At 45.5% G+C, this 18,631-nt stretch overlaps 1 protein-coding gene and 1 long non-coding RNA gene across 2 annotated transcripts in view; one reads left to right on the top strand and one right to left on the bottom strand.

Moving 5' to 3' along the window:
- The window catches only part of LOC105279682 (zinc finger and SCAN domain-containing protein 26), a 325,080-nt gene that overhangs the window by 135,893 nt on the left and 170,556 nt on the right, over positions 1–18,631 (bottom strand). The window lies entirely within an intron of this gene.
- LOC113562449 lies at positions 7,356–17,839 on the top strand. The gene is made up of 2 exons (XR_003406914.1): positions 7,356–16,434; positions 17,463–17,839. It is a non-coding gene; the product is annotated as an uncharacterized LOC113562449 (long non-coding RNA).

The raw sequence follows: 18,631 nt of genomic DNA on the forward strand, positions 1-18,631 counted from the left end.
GTCGTGCACCGGGAGAAAGAGAGGAAACGGTACGATCGAATGGAGAACGATTCCCACCCGCTGCGCGTCGTTTGGACTCGAATCCGTGTTACGCGGTACTACTATTCATAACGTTTACGATCGTGACCGTATTGTGGGCCCGATGACGCAGCGCGATGACGAAACGTCCACTCGTGAACATAGAACGACGCTTTGTCGGACAATATTGCCGCTAACTGACTCGCCGCGAACTATTTCAACGTGCGGACAACGTGCCAGTAACAAGCGTGTTTACGCAGGTACTATGCGTACGCGTTTAGGAAACATGCAGCTGAGTCCGGCACGAACAAATGGCAAGATGATCAAGCAGTAAAATACAATGACGTGAAGAAACTTTTACGATCACGATTGATCAGTCCTGAAGCCGCGTGTAACTTTGAGAATTCACGCTGAAGACAGAAATCAACCGGTCGTTCCGGGCCGTTCACGCAAATTTTCTCATTTCTATTAATTTCCACGATCGGGAAAGATAGTACAGGAAGAGTACCTGTTATCTAAGAAAAATGTATTTCTTGCATCCTCTCTTCGAAATGTACACAGCATCGTTGCGCCGAAGACCTCACCGCTTCGATGACCCGGGTCGTCCCGCGCAGGTTTTACGTTTCTGGTTCTAGTCCGCGTTGAACTCCGACCTCCGCGTCGTCACCCCGCGTTACGTGTGCAGTCCCGCTTTGACCCTCCTCCCCCTTCCCTCCTTGCCGACAACCCCAGAGAAGAGATGCACTCTCGCGCGATGCATCTCTTCCACCCCGCCATCGTCCACGCGGACTCCCACTTTCCTGCCGGCGAGACGGCTTGTCGTTTCGCAAGGATGCGCGTATCGTTTTATCTTTCGCGGCTGCATTTAATTCACGTAGGCAGGTAGGGACTAGGAAGAAGAGCAGCACGTGCATATCCCAGTCACTTTTAAAGGTTGGGCGTTCGAGACGTTTGCGAAACGCAGGAGCATACCTGCTCCGATCTTTTTTCGCGCTCCTTCTCACTCTCCCTCTTCCTCCCTCGAGAAGCTGCACGCGTCGATCGCGAGTCATAAATCTTGGTGAGTTAAGTAATTCCGGGTAGCCGAGAGTTGGTGGTGTGATGTAAGTGTTCGATATTTGACGATATATTCATACTGGCGTAAGAACTCGTGTTTCGAGCACCTCGCACCTTCGCTCCTCCAGCCAATTGAATCTCATCGATCATTCATCTCCCGCACCGTTGTTTCCTATCTTGATATTTCGCAACTCGATCAGTGCTCAGCAGAATCGATTAGGGTAATTGTGACAGGAAGGGAGATAAATATGATAACGCGCAACATTTTCCAGCGATCAACTTACATAGTCGTCTTGCCTTTTTAGTGATTTAGTGATTTTGTAACTATCATATATTTCATACATTAATTATATAATCATTATATAAGTATAATAATGTATTCGGATCTTATTTTATGACTATCTCGTATGTTATATATGAAGAACACGCTTCTTCGTGTTCTTTTAAAGAAAACGTGCATTACATTCACCTTTTATCAATATATCGTAATTTATACAATATTTAATATACGTCGTTTTCATGGCGTTTTCCCCATCTTTTCCAAAAAGGGAAACCTCTTTTAAGGTTTCCCGCTCGATTACATCATGTATTCGTCGACCAAGCAAGATGTCATTTTCCTAGCAGCTGATCGCCGCGACGTTTCGTTCCGAGATACAGATACAGCTTAAGACCTAAACGTCCCGCGGCACGCAGAATTTCCGTTTGGAGCACGACCTCGTCGACGACCTTCGTACTATTGAGTCCCGCGAACTCCGTGTTAACGCGCCTTTCTCGAATGCGACGCTGATGCACCGCGACGAACCGCGTTACGTTCGCGGCGAGTGCGCGAGTCGTGAGGAGGAGAGCCCGTGAGGCGAGAGAGAAATGGAAGTGCATATAGGATGCGACGAGATAGCATTGTGGCATGGGCCACCACGGGAGAGAAGATGCCATGGGTGTAGGAGGATGCCGGATGAGTTGTGCCTTATTGTCGGGGCGGCATACCATTAGAATACATTAGAGAAGAAGGCTCGTCTCCCCCTCCCCCGTTCTCGGAGCCGGTGCAGCCGCATCGACTCGCTAAAGCGTTAGAGAGCGCGTACTAACGCGGATATGGACGCGGGGGTTGCGGGAGCGAAGACGAGGAAGAAAAAGGAGGAAGAGAAGGAGGTCGAGGGTGGGATCGGCTAGGTCGTGATTCCTGATGATTAAACGTTCGCGGGGGCTTTGAATTATGCTGTGATCGTAGCTGGACTTACGAGGGGCGTGATCGATGTTACACCGCGATACGACTAACTAGACTCTTCTGGGACAACGGTTATTATCTAATGGCGGAATACCGCACTCGCGACGACGGGTCCGTCGACAATCTCGACGGATGTGACGGTCCTTTCGACGGGGTTGATGGTTTAGTCTGACAAAGTGCATTTCGGTATGCACCGCAGTTCCTAATGGATTCTGCGTGTATCTTATTGTTAGACTAATTCCCGTGGCGTTACCGAAATTTTTCATTAAATTATAGAAATATTTATTATAAAGATGTTTTGCAGAATAAATAAATAATGCCTCGTAAAAGATGAAATACATCTGTTATAAAATGGATTTCCTCCAACTCACTGAAACAAATAGAGAACAATCGGGATGCAAGCGCTTCAATTAATATATATTACTTCAATAGACGATCATTTATTCATGAAGGGGCATCTAACGACATTAGCAAATGACTCGCATTACGGCCAGCCGGTCCGAAGTCCCGGTCCTTAAATCAGCTGAACTTTCTCTCTCCGCTGATGTTCCTTTAAGTGCGATCTAATGCGCGTCAACAAAACGCATATTTTAAAGCGAACGATAATTACGCGGCGCGGAACGCGCGCCATCGATCACGCACATCAAGGTGTATTATGCTGCCTTGTCGTGCACTAAACGCGCCCCGTAAAACGCATAATTCCGTTAGAGCGCGGACCGGGGAATAAAATTTGTCATGGGGATCCTCGCTCCGTATCCCTCGAGCTAGGAAGCCTGGCTTTACGATCATCGTTCTCGGATTCTCGGCTGTCGTCGGATTTACGATTATAGTGAAGCGCAAGCTAATCGAAATTAAAGAAACTTGGAAGGCGATTGACCTAGCCGCGCGGAATATCGTTCGGAGAAACGTTGCAGCGTCGATTAATCCCCCTGCCGTACTATTCAATCCACCGGTTTACGTAAGTGTCTGCCATACGTAATGCAGATCGGAACGTTCACGTACACGCCAGCGCAACAAACTCTTCGGCCGTTTGTGCATCGCAATCGAATAAACAGGGCGAGATGCAGATCTCGAATTAATATCTTGGAATTTCCGCGATAAAATGCCCTAACGCGGAATTAATGCGATTGTTAAAGTTTATTTTACGAACTAAAATGTACCGAACACCTACGTCGACGGTTACGTAAATAAATCTAATTCGCTAACTTTTCCTTCCGAGGATTATAATGTTAAATTGAGGATGAACAGATCGAGGACCGTAAGCAAGACAGAATCAATGTGAAAGTGCCTGTATAATTGTGCCATCACGCGAATCTCACGGGTGAGCGGAGCGCGGAATAGAGTCGTCTAAATCAAAGAAAATACGTTATTTTCTGGAGGCTATTACGACCTCCGCCGTGTGCGAGGCCGCGGCGCAGTCCGATCGGGCGTAATTAAACAATTCCAGCTTCGGGCTCAAGTTCGATCGCGAAACAATGGGTAACCCCACCGCGTGATTTCCCGCGCATACACGAAAGCTGCAGCGTCGGGCATTCGAATTAACTCGACAAAGTATCGACAGGTAGTCCTTAATTAGCAGAGCTAATTGCGCGCCGACTTGTGCATGCAGAAAAGGTTACGCGCCGTGATTTATTGGACCCTCTCCCTCCCTCTCACCCCTTCGGCCATGCTCCCCCGTCCTAATTAAGTGCAAGCGAGCGCTATTGTAGCGGCCGGCCGAACAGAAACAATTACCGATCCGCGAGACGGTGAAGAAAAATGTAGAATTCACGGGCACGAGGAGCAGGCAGTAAGAAGGAAGAGGAACAGCGAACAGCCGACCGGCACCTTCGAAGCCGGAGGTTCGTTAACCCGTTTTGTCCCCCTGCCCTCCCCCCCCCCCCGGCGGTTAGTAGTTTCGCGTACATTGGCCACATTCGCCTTTTTAGGAGCGACATTACACACGCCGCCGCTCACGAGGAGGCGCGATCGTGTTTCACGAAATACGAAGTACATTCGCGAAGGGGGGGAAAAATCGTTGGACCCCCGTAAGACCGTGCGGTACGGTGAGAGGGCCGAGATGAGTCATGGAAATTAACGCCACGGTACGTATTTTCGGTGAGCGTAACTCGCGTGAAAGTTGAACTCTATGGCTGGCAAGAGCCTGATTCTTGCTGGTTGTTCGTAATTACGAAGCGGAGAAACTGAGATTTAAACTGATGGCAACATGACATCACCGACGAAAATGCAACAGTTATTAAAATATAATTAACAATCATTAATAACAGACTTTTAATCGAAAGAATCTTGGATTTCATATTCGAGCTTGTATGTGGGTGTACTATGAGCTACACAAATATGTGAATGTAATAATTATACAATATTATAGAATACGGTAAAAGACATTGCGTGCGTCAAATCTCAGACTTTGTTAACAATGTCCAGAATTTGTCATCTTTAGTATCGCATTTTCTACTGTAATTGAAAAAATATATATTAAATCTCGACTTTATTAATTTCGGCCAATAACAGTGATCGACGAACGGTAGCGAAACCGCGATGAAAACAATTTTGCGGATCTCTCACGCCTATGATCACCTGATGCAATAATTCTCCTCGACGAATCCCGATGCTTCGCACGAGATCGATCTTGTGGAAAGATGTTCGATATGATTGCACCGGTGAACCGGAAAACGAGCCACGTATTACCATCGCGAGAGAGGTACATAATTAAACTGGAACGGCGCTGAAAAGCGCGCGAGCTTCGCTGCGTTTGAAAGCCTGTCATAAGTTATTGCGCTTAGCCGTCAACAATCGCCGATCGTCATTACATAAGCCCGCGATGATCGCTCTAAAACGCTCGACAATAGAGTCCGTCTCGCTTCGATTGCTGCACCCTCGCTATAGCGAGCGTACCGCTATCCACATCGAAAAGGAAGAATATATACTATACGGATTCACGACGACGTAATCATCGCTTTACATCACGTCGTAGCTCACGTTACGACATTTAAATGATTAAACGGCCCAGTGCGGTATTAATTAGCAGATTTCGCCGAGCAATTTCCTCTGTCACATGGCACGATATCAAGCTGAAATTGCAGTTTCTACTCGCCAAAAAATCGCGGTAGCAGCAATATCAGCTCTTCTTATGTAAAACTTGATAACAAATCTTACGCGACTAACGAGGCATGAGGGTGTAAGCAACATTCGGTAACGCATCAAACGTACAAAATAGATCGGCACCCGCATGTGAGGCACGGGCGTGTATCCCAGACAGCTGGGAAAGAATCATTGAACTCGGCGCATCAGGAAAGCCCTGCAGGGGAGCGAGACTCACACAAATTGCGGAGCAAGAGGTGCCTCGGAAGTAACTCTGCTCGGAATCAAGAACGGCTCGTGGCTCATAACTCTCGAGGCCGGCTGAATAATACAGATAGGGCTGAATAATAAGCCCTATCTCGGCGTCGAAAATTACAAAATCAGGTCGCGCCTCATTAATCTCGCTCTGAACGCGACCGCAAAAATGTGCCCGTTTGCAATATTGCGAATGTATCACTCATAATCAGTACGTCGGCACGATCTACAATCGTGCGTCTGATTAGAATTTTTCGTGGCGGTATCGCGCGCGATTGTTGAAGGCGAGCCCCGGCCCCGTCGTATCGACATCTCACAGTAAGATTCGTAATTATCGATACCCAACACGCATTCGCCGTGCCGAATGATTTATGTCGTGATTGGCACATTTATTTCTGTTTAATTCCGTAAAATGTTAAGCGTCGCCGTATGCTCGCCTTGAAATGCTAATGCGCCTGTTCTCATGTCTCATATCGATCGGCATAATCTTTATTGCCGTCACGAGTAATATTGAAGTATTGCCGGTCAGATATCACCTATCGAATGTCTAAGCGGGAACGGCACTCATACATATAATTAGGGCTCGATTAAGCAATTAAGATAGCATCGCTTAATTGCCCGGCGGGTACTGTTTTAGCCACGCTTAATTGAATCCCACTTTATATTTGGTGCGTATCGCTGTGCTCCATAACGCAAATTGTTGTCTCGTACGATCGAGGCCGCGGTCTCTGGCATTCCAGTTATACGATTAGACAAATTTATCGAAACAATACCGCTTTATCTGGCATTCCATCGATCGTGAACCGCTAGCTGTAACTTGCTGTAACCGCGTATTAATAGGCGCTGTTAACTCTCACGCTGGAGTTTCACTGTCGAGATGCAGAAAGCCAAACTGTCAATATAAATAGCAATCATTAATAGCGTAATATACAGGGTGTCCCGGGTTTTAACCGACAAACTGCGGGAGCATATTCTACTAGTGGAAATAAGAAAAAATTCTTATATCGAGTTTGCTTAGAAATGCTTTATTACAAAGTTATAAACCAATATTGAAAAGAAATATGAGATAAGTAACAACGGATTTTTTCACAAAAATAAAAATTATCTACGCAATGATTTAGTGACGCATTTCAAAATGTTGTCCTTGCACATCGATACAAGCTAGACATCGACGTAGTACAGAATTTGTTACAGTACGACATTCCTGAAAATTTTGTTGCATCTCAGTAACTGAATTAGTAATTCGTTGCTTTAAATCTATCTGGTACTCTCCTGTTAGGAAATCTACGTTGATACTCTCGTACGGCAGCTCGTGCATTTCCGTCACAGAATCCGTACACGAAATGAATATCAGTGTATTCCTCATTTGAAAACACTTTTGGCATTCTGATAGTAATTGCTAGTTCACACGACGATTGAAATCTAACAGCTACTGTTGTGAAAGTAACAATCATACTGAATCGTTTCAACATAGTGAACATGAATACATGTGAATACGCATAACATAAACATCTTCGACCTTCCAAATTCTACACTATGTTCCGTTGTTACTTATCTCATATTTCTTTTCAATATTGGTTTATAACTTTGTAATAAAGCATTTCTAAGCAAACTCGATATAAGAATTTTTTCTTATTTCCACTAGTAGAATATGCTCCCGCAGTTTGTCGGTTAAAACCCGGGACACCCTGTATAATAAATCATTGCTTTCCTTTCGCTCATGTTATTTCGTTCTGAAATTCACGGATTCCATGTATCATGTCACTCTGTTTTTTTGCACACCGATTTTACTACGCAATGTGCGTCCAGTTCCGATCAGCATTCAGCCACGCAAGCACTTTGACTCCGATGTGCACGGTTCTTTCGCAATTGCGCGACTCTTGCGCTACGAAACTCGATCTCTTGTTTCGCCGTACCCATCTGTCCCGTAAAGTCGCTTCGTTGGGAATTTCGTAACATTTCGTTCCTCAACCCACTGCCAACGAGACAACGACGCGCGACGCGATACGATCGCGAGCGAGTGTCAGGTGCAGCGCGATGCAACAATGCACCGATCGCCGATCTTCTTGCGGTACATACACGTTACGTGTCGCACAATGCCGTCCATTGTTTCCAATCGGTACCAGGCAAGGATCATCGATAATTGATCGATCTGAGATCGGCAATCCTTCTCTCTTTGATCGTTCATAAAATTACAGAATCATTCTAAACAAAGAAGAGCAAGCAAGAGATATTATATATAAAGCTATTAAGAAAGAGCCGCAGTTTACATTTTCAGAGTTTAACGTGATCTCAATTTATGTAGTAATGCAATTTCTTAAAATGACACCGTTTCAAATCTGTGATATAAGAATGTGTAAGGCTTGATATATGAAATTTCAGCACGATATGCAACTTAAGTAGTAATTGATTATCCTATTCAACGAGAGACAGATCTTTTCGTTCGGCAGATACGAATACGGAATGCGCATAACAGCGCCGATTGACTGAAATCGATTGATTCGCTTGTACGCGAGTGATCGTTTTTCAGCGACCGATTATGCAAGCGTCCGCAGCGCGCAGCTTTTTCTGAATCGGCGGTCTATCTATCGCGAATACGTTGATCGAGTCGATCGGTAGGTATGTATCGCGACTAACGAGAGAGTCAAATTTGGTTGCGGCTTTCACGCACAAATTAGAGCAACTGCGGTAGCGGGGAATCGTTGCGTAACAACACGAGATCGCTTATCCCGCGGCACGCACGCGACGCTATCCCGAAATGCAAAGCGCAGGAATCGCGAGAGTGAACGTCACGGGTGCGCAGGTGCGCCTTGCAGATTACCTTTGTCGGTTACCTTCATCGATTACCTTTTGTCGGCGCCTCGCATGCACCGACTCTGCGGCTAACGATTATTTTCCTATCCCGATCCAGATTCGAGCCTTTGATTTTTCCCGCGCGGCCGACCTTCGACGGCAACTGCCGTTGTCGAGTATTCATGACGATATTGCACGCAGATACGTTGTACGTGGCGAGCTCACGGTGGGCGCGAATGCAATTACCGGCTTAGAACCTTAGTGGGATACTGCCCTTGGCAGTGCCGAGAAAGGCGCGACTGCGATAATTCTCCAGCGACATTTGGGAATCGACTTTCGTATTATTGCCTGTTTTCTTTTGCTGGCTAGGAAAATACTGCTTGATTGGGGGATCGAGACAGATTTGATATAAAATCCAATAATTTTATTTCCTGCAAGTTGAAAGACAGGAAATAAAGGCAAGAAATAAATGAAAGTATCTGAGAGAGATCAACGGAATCCGATAATTTTCTCATATAAAAGAGCTTTTTATAACTGTATCAAAATATCTCAAATTTCCATCTCATTTCCATCTCGTTCATTATAGCATATTACATATTGTGCAGATATTTTGATCAAATACGTGCAAAGACAATTGTGTGTTTCATATGGGCACATCGGATAAATTAGGCGCTCAATATTAGCGACCCGACAAAACTGCAGGGCGAGTTCCGCTTGCTCTATTGATTGCCCCGCCCATCAAATTGCTTTATTTGCTTTCACGCTCCATCTATCCAAGTAATATCACACTTTATTTCTCGCATCCTGCTTTTGTGTGTCTCGTGCCGTGTTCTACCGAGTTCCTGCGGACTGACTCATAGAACGACAGCTCGCTATAGCTCGCTGGGAATTGATTTGCGAGGAAGAGACCGGACCGTGTATAATAAAGTGGGCTGTACCACAACCCGCTCGCTCACGCGGCGTTAATTGCCAGGACACCGACGGCGACCGCAGGCGTCGGTCGCATCGCATCACATCGCATCGCATCGCATCGCATCGCATCGCATCGCATTGCATTGCATCGCATCGCTCGTGCCACATTCTCGGGAGCGAAGACACGATACGCTCTTGCCAGCTCTCGCCAGGTGGATGCCTTCTCGCACCCTCGCCTCTTCTCATCGCCGCGGTCCCGCTGATATTATTTAGCGAGCACGCGCTGGGTAGCCGGAACAATTGCTCGCCACGACGGCGGTGTGTAATGACGCCGACTACCGCACACCACCGTGAACCCCGTAATTACGTTTCCGTTCTATTACACGCCCGGCGATTGCAGGCCGCACAAGATTCCCTTCGTACCCTCCTTCCTCCCTTCCGCCAGCCCTATCGAGCGCGTCCTTCTCTGTCGCGCTTTCGCGCGGGAGGCTGTAATAAATGCGCTTCTTGACTGTTCTCAGGTTTTTCGCAGCCTTTGGTGCGAACGGAACATCGTCGATCCTCGCGAAAGTTGCGATCAAAATCCGATTACACGCAACGTCGATCATTGTCAAAGATCGTTGACTGGGAGTGACCTGGCGACTAGTAATGTCAGAGGCGGAGGCGGGCAAAATATGATAATAATATGATCTTTATTACCACGCTTTGATGATAAGAGCGAGGTGCGGCTCGAGGCTGTTTCACGGTCCAGTCCGATCATAGATTATGTATTTTATCATCCCGATACGGAGTGGAATGATATACACCGTACTTTAAAAGTAGCTTCGGTCTATTAATTAGCAATTTCGAATATTGATTCTATAATAACTGCGAAAATATTTCTTTGTTCATGCAACAAGAGAAAACAGATTAGAATCAAAGAAATAAATGTATATTGAATTATAAGAGTAATCAATTACATGTGTAAAAAATTTGTATGTCAGAGATATTCTATATAAGAAAACATAATTTTTCATACATCTAATTTATTTTTTCCGTTATAGAATATTCCAGTGTCATTATTCCATTATATGTATCTCTTTTCGAATTTCTGTTTTCTACTAATTCGTGATATATAAAAATGAAACGAAAAAACATCTTATATAGAAATGTTTAAATAAAAATATTTATTTCTTTTTACTTTGTTCCAATAATTAAAACTTTATAATGCAAATATTCAATATTCATAAAAGGCACCAAAAAGAGGAACAAAATTATCAATCATAGCAATCTTCATAATTAAACTCTCATTTCTAATTTCACGAGAACGTGCAAAAATCACTATCCATCCGGTACGATCCAAAAATCGCAGTACTATCGAGAAAGCTCGTGAGCACGTTAACGAGCGCCTCCGAAAGAGCGGCGAGCTGCAGAGAAGAGTGATCGGCATAGCACGCAAGGTGAATCCCCGTCGTCTTCGTATCTAATCAGAAACGCCGGGAGAGAGCACGTCGTCGTGGCGCGAACGCACGTGCATACATACGCGGGAGAGCGATCTCTCCCGTACGTACGCGGCCTTATGCCCGGCGCGGCGCTCATTAACATGCATTCACGCCGCAATATTTATCGTTGCCGGTTGTTGCTCGAAGCTTGCGCGCCGTTGCGATGTGCTAGCCATGGTGCCCGTAGATCCGACACCGCGCGTCCAGATCCTAGATAAATCCGCCGTGAAACGTGAAACGTCATGCTGACCGACCGGGGTCACCAACTCTCGGCGTTTTTCCCGTGAAAAATCGGTACCGGAACTAATGTATCGCGATGATAGTGTCATGACGATAACGACCACAGATGAAATTCTGGCATTTGTGCTCTCTTCCACAAATACTTCTTCTGTAAGACACAAAGGAGATGCTATTTTGTAAATAATCTGAGCTGCTAAAGTGTTAAATAATATTTTCGGATAAATTACACTTGAATCAAATTTTGGATTTTCTTCAGCTCGAAATACGCCAGTAGATAATCCCAGTATCGGTCAGACATGTGGCGCGCATCGTAAAAACTCGCGCATAGCGTTGTTACCACGCTTGGACGACGGTGGTGTTTCTACATCGAGCGCTATTACCTTCGATCGATGATAATAAATCGATCTATCTGAAATCAGGTCGCACAAACGATGGCTATCGTAGGAAGACGGATGGTTTTGCTCCTTTGTATTTTTTGTCGATACTTTCCTAGATGCTGCATCGTGATAATCTGACGCAAAAATGTGTTGCCCGATCACGTTGCGTTTACTAAGCCGATACAAAAAACATGATTAAAATCTAATACAATAGTCGTAGCAAAAACGAGCACATATAGAATATTTTCCTTTCATTAATCTTCTCATTAATTCTGAACTCCTGATATTTAAAACAACTGATACATCCAATAATTTCTTAAAAATTTTTTAAATGTTAATCATACATGTTGATCTATATACTCGCAATCATGCAGAAAAATTAGAATTTTGTCTTCAGTAACTGAAAAATCAATAAAACTTACTAAGCAAAAGCTATAAGTCAACAGAGATCATTGATTAAATTTGATTATTTTCGATAAATGTTATCTACCAAATGCTTCAATCTTACTTCTCAAAGTATTATATTTACAACTAATATTCAAGCATGTACAAAATTACCGGTTTGCAAAAAAATTGTTCCTGCTGGAATAACTGGTTGGCGATCGTACGATACACGCGCGATAATTCCGGTGGATCTATGAAAGCAGGTTCAAATATTCAAGTGCACGAACGATCAGGTATGGATATTAAGGTCGCGATGTCATCTAAGCACGCGTGAAGAACGAGTGTATCACGAAATACCTGATCTGCAGGCTTGGCATCCCGACCGCGTTTATGAACGACACCCATTAATATCCGGTGAGATCAGGAGTTAATACCTGCCATCATCGTGACACGAGAGAGATCAAATTAAAGGTCACGCATTTTTATTCGCCTTTCCTCCTCGATATTTAATTACCGAGCTGAAGATCTGCTTAATTAATCATCCATTCGTGGTGTCACGCGAGCAATATTATACGGAGTAATTATAATATAATGTGTATTGTATTGAGTAGATGCAGAACTAATTTTATTTCTCTTTTCTTGACCTTTTTCTAGAATCTCCAATTATCCTTGATATGACGCGGTCGAGCATTTCTTTCGAGATTCCAGCGTGCATGCCTCAATGTAACGTTTTTCTTTCTCCTCTGTGATTCTGTATCATTTATCAAATTTTTATTCAATCAATCAATTGACACGTACAATCAATTATCAGATACCGCTCACTGAATTTATCCTTATGAAAACGCTGACTGCGTTATAGCACACTTGTTGCTCCGCACCCGATCATGCACAAATGAATTAATTATGATACTCGCAACGGGGCAGTTCGTAAAATCGGTTCTCGCAGTCCCGCTAATGAGATCGACGGAAACTTTGCAGAGAATATATCTTCGCAACGGATCCGAGTACAGCTGAACCGCGATTCTCGTTACTTTGCTGCGCTCGCGGTCGCAAGTTGCGACGATGTCGCAGGCCGCGGACGAACGGTTATAAGTCGAGTGCGGAGCAGATTCGAGGAGATTCGTCGCGAAACGACCCCGCGCTCGATTACGCATGCAAATGCGTGGCATCGCGGCGCACAAAGGCGAGATCGATATCAGTTTTTCAGCCGGCCGTCGGATCCCCGAGCCCGACGTCGCCGTCGCGCGGCGTCGGATAACGATCTGGTTAGCGATGACAGCCACGTTTCGCCCGACCGCGGGGACGCCGTGCGCGCATTGAATTATATAGCCTTATATGCAACGCGCCCGCGTTCCCGGGCCGTTCCTCCAGGAAGGGCGAGCGCAAGGGAACTAGTGTAAGGGAACGGGACGGACACGCTGAGAGAGTACCGCGCGTATGCTAATCGGCCGGGCGCGTCAAGGCTTTCCTCTGCAAGCCTGGATCCGGCTTGCCGCCCAGGTTCGGGGTAAAAGAGCGCGACGCGACCGACCGACGAGCTCAGATAAGCTTAGCGCGCCTCTTTATAAGGCGCAACGACGCGTATCCCACATGCCGTTGCCGGCTCCTGAAAACGGAACTCTGCTGCAATGAAGACGAGATTACAGCCGCCCGGGTTCAGGTTTTGACTCGACCAGATCCGAAGCTGCTGACTGATCAGCCTCATGACACCGGGGGGTCGTTACCGGTTACGTATGATTCGTACGGTCTCTCTCTCTCCTTCTCTCTCTGTTTCTCTCTTTCTTTTTCGGTGCCGTTATCGTCCTTGTATCAACGTCAACGAGGATAAAGTTGTAAAACTAGACGCAGCAATGATAAACTGGTCTTATAAGGAAAAAAGAGAAAACGTTCAGCAGGATTTCGTAATATCGATTTCGAGCATGCTATGATTATTGCTCGTACATTCAGAAGTTGGGTGAAAAATGGCAGTAGCTCATCAACACTCGACCGCAACGAGCACGAGGAACACGGCTGAAGGTGATGGCTAGGAATAAACGCACGTTATCGGGCACTGACAAACCTTTCCACAGCGATTACGGATAAATGACGGGTAATCATCGGGGAATGAGGGTCCATCTATGGTTCTAGGAATACATTAATAACGTCGTTTCTTGCCGTGAATCGACGCGCTGGTTCGTGATGATTACGTTACGTGCCAAAATGCGGCTTTACGTCACTGCTAAAATGCGCGAATGTGGCATCAGCAGATGTGGCGGATCTTCTCTTGCCCCGCATCAACAACCTGCTCTCTCGAACGTTTTGAGCACAGCTCGATCCTCTAGTTTTATTGCGCTTTACAGAAATTTATTACTCTGCGGTTTCAGCGTGTTATCGGCCGCATAAAGAGTACGAGAAACGATCGCAGAATTTCATAACATCTCAGGAGCGCGCGAAATAATGCGTAACGATTCGTTTGCGAGGCACGCAATTGTAGCGATGCCACAATTATGTAACGCGAGCGATGCTTAATTGCACAAAGTTTTACAACCGGTATAAAAATGAGGAATCGCGTCTGTGAATTGCATCTGCGATGCTCGGCGAGATAAGGACTAAGGACTAAGGATGGATCCCACCGATCTTCGGAGATAGATAGGTTTACAATTAAAATTTAATTAAGACGTTCATTAAGAACACGTATGTCATGTATAACGTTCCGATTCCCGTGACAGACTTGCATCACATAATGAACGCGGTAGCACAATGAAAAATTCTATCGTCCTATTTGATACTTTCACACATAAAAGCCGTATATTTATCAACAGATCTTTTCTTTGAAGTATTAACTGTTACCATGATTCAGTTCCTATCGACACAAGCACATTTTCTCATATTCTAAAATAAATTTGAATGAAGGAAAGCATCTTAGTTTAAATACGATGATCAACGTATCAAGTTGAAATTATGATACAAAAGATCCATGCATCATAAAAAAAGTCTTTATCAGCTAGCTTTATCAATAAAGCGCAATCACATGATGTAACTGTCAATAATAACGATTCCACGGACGATCAGCGATGCGAATACTGTGACTTTGGTGTCTCTCGTAACGAGCAGGAACGACTGCAACACCATCCGAAATAGGATATCGCGTATCGCAGCGACGAAACTATCTCGTTATACGCAGCGAGAAGATTCGCAACCTTGAAACGGATCTGGCTGACAGGCATGACAGGCACAAGTTGCGTGTGCAACGGAGGAGGTGAAGAGGCCACGCTTTGATTGGGCGGATTAATGTGGAAATTTACGTTGCTGCGCGAAAACGGGACGGGAGCTAGCGAGAGCTAAGCCTGGCTAGGAACGACGTCTTCATCGTTTGGCCGCGGCGGAGGGCACTCCGCGCCTTCCATGTAGACAATAATTATCAAGGCGGCGGACTCAGGTAGCCGCTCCGGATGCAACGGTACGTCGTGCTGATGCAAATAAAGGTGATCTACGGCGGTGCAATCGCGCTCGGTGGGCAGCTCACGATGGCCAGGCGTCGGGCTCCTCCGTTTCTCACGATGCAGAGATCGCGCAGAGGAAGAAGGAGAAAGAGAGAGGGTGAGAGGAAGAGAGGAGGGGCGTCTAGATCGTATCAGGGGAACGAGAAAATCACCACCGCGATCTCTGCGGAGGGCTCTCGATCCGCGCTGCCTCCGATCCCGAGTGTCGTAATCGAACAGACGCGTTTGATATGAGCATTACGAAATACGCGACCGGCGCTGAACGGTGCCCATCGCGTCCAGAAGGATAGTATGGAAATGATTAGAGACGTAGCCTGCAGCAAGGTTCGCTCTGCGTCGGATTATTACGTGGTGAAGGTGTACCCTGCGTAACGATGCTAACAACGCTCTCGAATTTCCTGCAGGAACGTGCGCAGCGCGTTTATTAGTTATGCTTCGCCGTGTGGTAAAAATATAAACGAATTCGGGAAACGCGGTATAGTAAAATTATTAATAATTGTAGATAATGATGTCTCGTTTATTGAAACGAAGTTAGCCAGGAACTGCTCAATAATTCGTGAATTCGTGACTTTGCGAATTTTTCCTGAATGAGGAGAACCTTCTGGTTTGTTTAACTTCATCCCTCAAAATGAACCACTACTTTACCTATTATAGTCTAATAATACATTGCGATTGTAAAACAATAATTTAAAAAAAGGCCAGAGAAACTATTATTTGTCAGAAGATCTTTAGTACGGGAAAACTAATTCTGAAGCCCGAAATGTCTTTCATCACGACAGGGCGATGGAAAACAGTTACTCGAGAAACCGCGGAGAATTTCATTGACGACCAGGCGGCAGAACGCAACCTTCCTCAACCGAGCGTGCATCGACGAAACGATTTAGCACTCCGGCCGCCTCCTCCTCGCCACCTACTCTTTCCCCTCTCTCTCTCTCTCTCTCTCTGTCTCTTTCCTTCTCGTTATCGATCTCAAACCGAGTCGTCGGTCTGCCGCAGAGGGGACAGGTCGCCTCTGGCCTAGAGTACGACGCACGCGCCATGTTCACATAATGACAGGCCAGCCCCTAGCACGGTGCTTTCGTAAAAGTGTCAATTCCACGGTTACGACGAACCAGCCGGCTAAAGCTAAGGTAGGCAGGTAAGCTAGGTAAGCTAGGTGCCCAGCTAAGTCTCTCTCTCTTTCTCTCTCTCTCTCTCTCTCTCTCTCTCTCTCTCTCTCTCTCTGCTCGGGGACGCAGCGAACGACGCGGGGGGAGAAAAGAGAAAGAGAAAAAAGAGAAGAGAGAAGCAGAGAGAGGGAGAGAGACCCTGGCACAGCCAGGAACGTACGCGTACACGCCTGAAAACGGGTACGTAATCAGGTGTAATTAGCCTGTTGTGCCGCGGTAAAAGGCCGCGTAGAGAGAGAGGAATAGGTGACTGACCCCTCGCCTCGGGCGGGGTTCACCGTGGGGTCTCTGGCAGAGGTCGAAAGGAGTCTCCTTCCATTGCCTCTTCCCCTGCCCTTCTACTCCCTCTCGATAACCAAGGTTTCTCCCACTTTCCTTCCTCGGGTTCGACCCTTCCCCCTTCACCCTGCCGCCTTCTCGGCGCGCCGTGCCGCGCGTACACGTTCTATTCTATCACTGGTAATTTATCCCTCTTCTCCCGGTGTCCTTATCCCTATCTATCGTTCGTTTCGCTATCTATCGTTCTGCGTTTTCTCCGTCGCGGGGCCAACGGCCTCGTCGCAGTTACCTGCGGGAGCCGGCGCGCCGTCGCGAACGGCGTTTCGCACCGTGGACGACACTGGATTCTTCACCCCGTACTCGACAACGTACTCACTACATGTATCTGTTCATTACGTAAATGTATATCGGAAAAGTTAACAGAGTAATAATGCAATGTCAAAAATTTATCTTGCTCTTATCGTATACACTTCATGAAATTGTTCCAAACCGAATTATTCTGGAAAATTACGGTAACTTTAAGAACACCGAAGACAATTTCGCACATATGCATGTATTTTTCGTTACGTGTCACTTCATTATACGTGTTACTTGATTATTTTGCATATTTCTATTAACATCATTTTCTTTCACTTCATAATATGACTCTCACGTTTTGATATTAAGATAGAAAGGTCATGAAGTATCTTAATTCCATTTTTATTTTTCAGAAGCGCGTTTTTCCATTCGTCGTGTGCAACGCTGGGGGCAACGTCCTCGCGGGAAGGGCCGCCGCCGAAGGAGCCGCGGATTTTTCGACGATCGATCGTGGAAACTTCGTCGGTGGTCGTCGCGAATTATCACGCGACCGACACGGCGACCGAGCAGCCGCCTTCCACACGCAATCGCGCGATGACTCCCACGAGGCCTAAGCACCTCATAGATGCTCCTAGGACCTAGGACCGAACTATCCTCTTTCAGACAGACTAATCTCACGTATAAAATTGCGCGAATAGCAAGATCTTCGTCCAAATGCATATTAATTCTATTGGGTTGGCCAAAAAGTAATTGCGTTTTTTTTAATATAAATAAAAGGCGAATTTTTCATGGGAAACAAAAACTTTATTAAACAATATATTGTCCATTTTGTTTGATTATCTTTTGCCATTTTTCAGGCAACTTTATGATTCCGCGCTCAAAAAAGTTCTTATCTTTTTCAGCAAAAAACAATTCCAAGAACGATTTCATATCCTCATCAGCAGTAAAGGTTTTATCATTCAAGGCGTTTTGCAAAGAACGAAACAAATGGTAATCTGATGGTGCCAGGTCTGGCGAATATGGTGGATCTAGTAACACATCCCATCCAAGCTGCAACAATTTTTGACGAGTGACCAAACTTGTACGTGGTCTAGCGTTATTATGGTGAAACACAACACCTTTGCGATTCACCAATTCGGACGTTTCTGTTTGATGGCATCATTTAATTTATCCAGTTGACGACAGTATACGTCTGAATTAATGGTTTGATTCCTTGTAAGCAGCTCAAAATACACAATACCTTTAAAGTCCCACAAGACTGACAGCATAATCTTTCTTTGGTGAATATCTGCTTTTGAAGTGCTTTGAGCAGGTTCATCACGCTTGCTCCACCATCTTTTTCGTTTGACGTTGTTGTAGACGATCCATTTTTCGTCGCCTGTTATCATACGTTTCAAAAATCGATCATTTTCCTCACGTTTCAAAAGAGAATCGCAGATGTCAATACGCTTAGTGAGATGAATTTCTTTGAGCTCATGTGGTACCCAAATATCGAGCTTACTAATGTATCCAAGTCGTTTTAAATGGTTTTCAACACTCGATTTCGATATGTTAAGATTCTCAGCAATCTCTCGTGTCGTTA

The sequence above is a fragment of the Ooceraea biroi genome, chromosome 8 (genome assembly GCF_003672135.1).
Source record: "Ooceraea biroi isolate clonal line C1 chromosome 8, Obir_v5.4, whole genome shotgun sequence".
NCBI lineage: Eukaryota > Metazoa > Arthropoda > Insecta > Hymenoptera > Formicidae > Ooceraea > Ooceraea biroi.